This window comes from Pocillopora verrucosa, chromosome 8 (genome assembly GCF_036669915.1).
Source record: "Pocillopora verrucosa isolate sample1 chromosome 8, ASM3666991v2, whole genome shotgun sequence".
Lineage (NCBI taxonomy): Eukaryota > Metazoa > Cnidaria > Anthozoa > Scleractinia > Pocilloporidae > Pocillopora > Pocillopora verrucosa.
The window spans coordinates 11,554,146-11,560,056 of NC_089319.1; the positions used below are offsets into that span (position 1 = coordinate 11,554,146).

Consider the following 5,911-nt stretch of genomic DNA (forward strand, 5'->3'; position numbering starts at 1 on the left):
CCCTCGTTTGGAGCTTTTAGGCGCTTTATCTCTAGCACAACTAGTCGTCAAGTTCAAGTCATCGATTGCAGAAGTTCACAAAACCATTTATTGGACTGACTCGATGACCGCATTGTGCTGGATCAAAAACCAAAGGATTTGGAAACAGTACGTTCAGCACCAAGTTGACGAGATTCGCAGTCTAACTCCCAAAGAAGCATGGCGACACTGTCCCAGTCATCTAAATCCAGCTGATCTAGCCTTGTGTGGTTTAACAGCTAAGGTCCTCGTAACTTGCAAAACATGGTGGAAGGGCCCGCAATTCCTGTACCTTCCCGAAACCGAATGACCCGAGAATCGAACAACTCAGTCCAAAGATGAAGTCGTGCTCAACGAAGTTGTTAACAAGGCACAAGCTACTGTTCACTCACTTGTGAGCACCTCAGCAAGCCTGCCAGAGAGAAACATTGACCAGATTGTTGATATCAACCGATTTTGCAACCTAACAAAATTGCTTCGTGTAACCGCTCTCATGATCAAGGCTGCTAAATCCTTCAAGAATCAAGTTGCCAAAGTGAAAATTGCCGAGAAGGAACAATTGACATTAAGTGCAGTAGAGTTAAAGGAAGCCGAATGCTGTTGGATCCAATCAGTCCAAGGGTCATTCTTCTTCAAGGAAATGGCATTTCTTCTGAGTAAAGATCACAGGTCTACCCCTCCAACATATGTCACACAGTTTGGATTGTTCTTAGACAAAGGTCTTATCAAGTGCAAGGGGAGACTGAACAATGCACCGCTGCCTGTGAACTTGAGGAACCCCATTCTACTGCCAGCGAAGCACAAATTTACCCGTTTATTGATCAAGCAGTCACACGAGTCTGTCAAACACAATGGCATAAGGGACACCTTAACGACATTACGAGAACGCTATTGGGTACTGTGTGGGCGAGAACCTGTGAAGAAATTTGTTTGCAGTTGTGTTGTTTGTCTCAAACAAGAGGGTACACCGTACAGCCCTTTACCCTCCTGACGACCTGCAAATAACAGAGTCTCAGAGGATCCACCCTTCACACACATAGGCCTCGACTTTGCCGGACCGTTGTATGTTGAAACGAAGACTTCAGAAGACAAAAGTGACGAATCGCAGAAAGTCTATGTTTGTCTATTCATGTGCGCGTCCACCCGAGCTGTGCATTTGGAACTTACACCAGCTCTAAGTGTTGAATCTTCCTCACTTGCTTTCCGAAGGTTTACTAGTTGAAGAGGACTGCCGGCTGCCATCACTTCCGACAACGCCAAGACGTTCAGATCTTCATCTCAAGACATACAAAAGATAACCCGAGCAGAGGAAGTTAGGTGATATCTTACAAACAAGCAAATCACATGGAATTTTATTGTCGAAAAAGGCCCCTTGGTGGGGGGATTCTGGGAATGACTTGTGAGAAGCATCAAGAAACCTTTCAAGAAGATCTTGGGGAGATCTACTCTCAGTTTTGATGAACTAAGAACTGTTTTAGTGGAGATTGAAGGCGTTGTTAATTCCAGACCACTCACGTACCTGTGCGATGACGAAGAGTCGATCTCCTACCCTTTAACACCGTCCGATTTGATCTATGGAAGATGAATCATGTCAACTCCTAATGCAGCTCATTATGAATTAATCAGTACAAATCAGTCTCTTGCGAGGAAGTCGTGTAATGATAAACATGTTCTTCAACAACTGACCAATCAGTGGCGTTGAGAATACTCAATCGAGTTATTTCAATTGGAGACCTTGTCTTGTTGAAAAATGATTCGACGAGTAGAGCCTTCTGGAAGCTTGGAAAGGTTGAAGAACTTATCCCCTGAAGAGATGGCAATGTTCGAGCGGCTGTTGTGAAAGCTGTCAGTGATATGGGACGTCCTTCTCAGTTAAGAAGAGTCATACAACATTTAGTGCCGATCGAAGTAAAGGAGTTGAAATTTCATAAGGAAAAGGAAGTTCTGAGTCAAATTTCACTATGGCTACTGGAACATGGATGGTGTGCCACAACATTAGATGTAGACTATTAATTGTGCAGAGTAAATATTAAATTTTTTACAATGCTAATTGTAGTTGATATTGTCGTGAATTATTTTTGAACTTATGTTGAAGAATCACACTGTTAAATGTTTACAATGTATAAGTAATGGTTTTTCCCTTTCTAATATTGACATTGTTTCTATTTTAAAAATTGATTCCATTTCTTATTTATAATAATATATAACAGGAGCTGGGATGTTCCTTTGAACATATAGCACATGATCAAAATCAAATTACAGCACTGAAAAATAACAATCCAGCATCTCTTCATATATATTACACCAATGTTATTTAAAATACAGCTGAAGCTCAGTGATAACTTTCCCAGTTGCAACACTTTGCTTGACTAGTTGCATCTCACTGCTTGTGCATACTGTGCAACCTTTTTCATCTACATTTAACTTTGGAAGACCACAATAACAAAATCTGGTATCATTGTTGGTAACCCTCTTAGGTATGTAGGAATCACAACCCTTCTTCTTCTCCTGCCAGGTCCATCTCTCTGAGCCAAATGAGACATACAAACTCATGGCAGAACACAATCCAACACCTCATACTTTTCTTTACATTACAGGTCTTCTCAATATACTTGGTCAGCTTGATATGTTTAGCCTCTCAACCCTGCATAGAGTTTAGGCCAAGCCTAAACCCAAGCTTGTTAAAGAGCTGATTGATGTGGTATGTTATAGCATAGCCCAAGGTCCACACACTTGAACTAACTCCACCTAACAGTGCAGTTTTAAAGCAGACCCTCTTGAAAATTTTTCTATTCGCAAGAGTTCCTTGAAAAAAAAAAAACCTCTTAGATTCCAGGCCAGTGAATCTATAAGAGAAAGAAATTCCCTTCTTTCTCTTTCCACTGAACCACCTATTGAGGCTGTTGCACGGCCTTCCACACTTCACAGTTTCCCACACACACTTTAGAAATGTAATAAGTGGTGAAGAGTTGGGAAGATCTAAAACCACTGTTGCTGTGTGGAGTTTAGCTCGGTCAGTGTACTGCATGGCCATTGTCAGGAGAGCTGAAAACCACTGCTGCCAGGCATTGTTGGTGTTGTGAAGTGGCTCAGCCTTAGCTAAATTCACATATTTGCCCAAGGGAGCAAATAGAAAGGCACCATTTATTACCCTATTGTCACCAGGTTGCTAAGATCCTGCTTAAAATAAACCATGTTTAGCTCCTGATCCCTTCACTTCTCAATCCAGAAGCCTTTGCGTGCTTGAAGGCCACCATATTGAAAAAAATACCCACAGGATAACTACCCATTTAAGGAGTGGTCTAGCTCCATCATGGAAGTGAAAACTACCTTTGAGGCGAGAGAAATGGCTTCCATAATGTCTCATCTGGAAGGGCCAGCCAAGAAAGAGGTGCAAATGTACAGCAAGAAGGATAGAAGTAACCCAGACTTTCTCCTGGATGTTCTTGCTCAGGCATTTGGGGAGAAACGTTCAAGCTCCCAATTCCTAAAGCTCTTCTACGAGCAGAGGCAGAAGGAGAGTGAAAAACTTCAAGCATACCCGTATTTCTTTAATGAACTACTCAAGAATGCTACAAAAGCAGATCCAAAGACAGCCCCTGACCCAGAGAAGACTCTGCAAGACCGTTTTGCAGACAATGTGAGGGATCCTTTCCTTCAAAAAGAACTGAAGAGGTTCATCAGGAAGTGTAACCCCTCATTCTTGGATTTGAGGGAGGAGGCACTACACTGGTCAGAAGAGGAGAAGAGACCACAGTGAGTCATGCCTAGATTCAAGAAGTATCAGTTGCCACACCTGAAAGCTCTCAGTGCCATGCTAGTTCCACCACCACCCCTTTGGATAAGGTTTTGGATGTCCCTCTAAAGCAACAGAAGCCCTTAGAAGAACTGACGTGTTCAATTAGAGACCTTAAGCAGCCAAGGACCCAACACTCAGCCAAGGAATGGAGTGGATAGCGTTATTATATTGTTTGCTTCAAATGCAACAAGAATGGACACATTGCTAGGAACTGCCGGGCTAAGGACAACCCAGCTGTCAGGAGAGGCCCACCACAAGGTAAACCGCACCCCTGACAAGTCACCAAACTAACTCCCCATTTCATAAGGAGCCAAGTGACAGGAGGGGACAGCAATGGCTCAAATATGAATATGTCAACAGTATATGAAAAAGCAGTTGGAAAGTGCCCAGTGGTCACAGTACGATTCCGTGGAGTAGATGTACCTTCCCAATCACAGAGAAGAGCTCCGCCCACTTGAAGCATAAAGCAGCATAAAGCAGCATTATCCATTCAGTCTCAGTGCACCATAAAAGCTAACACAGCTCAAGTTAAAACATACAACAACCATGTCGTCATCTCATTAATTTAATGAAGGAGACTTAATATTCGCAAAAGTATGTGGATTTCCCTGTTGGCCGGCGGGAGTTAATGGAACCATCCAGTATCCATCCAACAAGTATCCAATAGTATTCTTTGGAACGCAGGAAACGTAAGTAATATCTACTTATTCATGAAATAAAAACTAGCGAATAAACTAGTCTAGGCTGTGTCGGTGTGTGTAATAGAATAACCAATATTTAAAGGAAATTTGTAACACTGTAAAAAAGACTACTTAATTGCACTGACGTTCAAGCTTTCGCCCTTCGTTGGAGTAAAAAAAGTTAAGTACTCTTTTTTATGGTGTTACAAATTTCATGACAATGATATTAGTTAGCTTAATTTTCTAAAATTTAAACTGCACAACACAAATATTTGTTGCTATGGCTTACATTGTCATCGTTGTTTTTCGCCCAAGTTTTGAAGTATTAATTTGATATCTTTACTTTATATTTCACAGGGTGAACCTGAATTCCAAACATTTGTTGCCATATTAAGAGAACAGGGAAACGATAACGAGGGGAGGGCGAATCAAGCAGACCTACAATTTAGCATTCGACAAAATAGAGAGCAAGAGTTCCGCGAAACATGGATGGACCATACCATGCCAGGCGGAGGGTAGTGGGGAGGATGTTGGAACAATGGCAGAGGATGTAGGAGAGACAGACATTGAAGAGCGGAAAGACCTGTTCTTAACTGTTCCTCTAAAACAACTGCAATTTGGGTTTTCCAAAGTACTAACTCCCCATGTCATAAAGAGCCAAGTGACAGGAGGGGAGAGCAATGGCTCAAATATGGATATGTCAACAGTATACGAAAAAGCAGTTGGAAAGTGCCCGGTGGTCACAGTATGATTCGGTGGAGTAGACATACCTTGCCTTTTAGACTCAGGATCTGAAGTATCCCCAATTACAGAAGAATTTTTCAATGACCACTTTTGCCCCCAAGGAAAACCTGTTTTACCTACTGGCGGTTGGTTGAGATTAACTGCAGCAAATGGACTAGCAATACCATATGCTGGATACCTAGAACTGGACATTGAAGCCTTGGGAGTCATGATCCCATGAAGAGGAATTTTAGTTGTAAAGAGTCCAGCCAGTCAAAAGGCCAGGCAACACAAGATTATCCCTGGACTAATAGGGATGAACATAATTGCCCAACTGCACGAACCTTTTAAGAATGGAAAAGCAGAAATTTCCCCTCAATGGAGCAAATCATCGGAGATTACATCTAGTACCAAGTCCATCTCAGTCCATGGTTTTGCAAAAGTAGCTGGCAAGTCCCAGATTAGAATCCCAGCTGGATCTGTTGTTAGAATCAATGGATGGCAGTGACCCCAAACAAGAAACACTGCTGCCCTTGTGGAACCATTGAATGGAGAAGTGCCAGAAACCTTGTTGTCATCAATACTCTTACTCACATAAATTATGGACAGCTCCATGTAAGAGTCGTTGATATTACTGATGAAGATGTTTAGCTTCAACCCCACACACTGATAGGAGTACTACACAAGATTA

At 42.1% G+C, this 5,911-nt stretch overlaps 2 pseudogenes; one reads left to right on the top strand and one right to left on the bottom strand.

Moving 5' to 3' along the window:
* Window positions 1–2,506: 2,506 nt before the first annotated feature.
* LOC131779240 (uncharacterized) lies at window positions 2,507–3,046 on the bottom strand (annotated as a pseudogene).
* A 285-nt stretch (window positions 3,047–3,331) lies between these two features.
* LOC131779241 (uncharacterized) lies at window positions 3,332–5,248 on the top strand (annotated as a pseudogene).
* The last annotated feature ends 663 nt before the right edge of the window (window positions 5,249–5,911 follow it).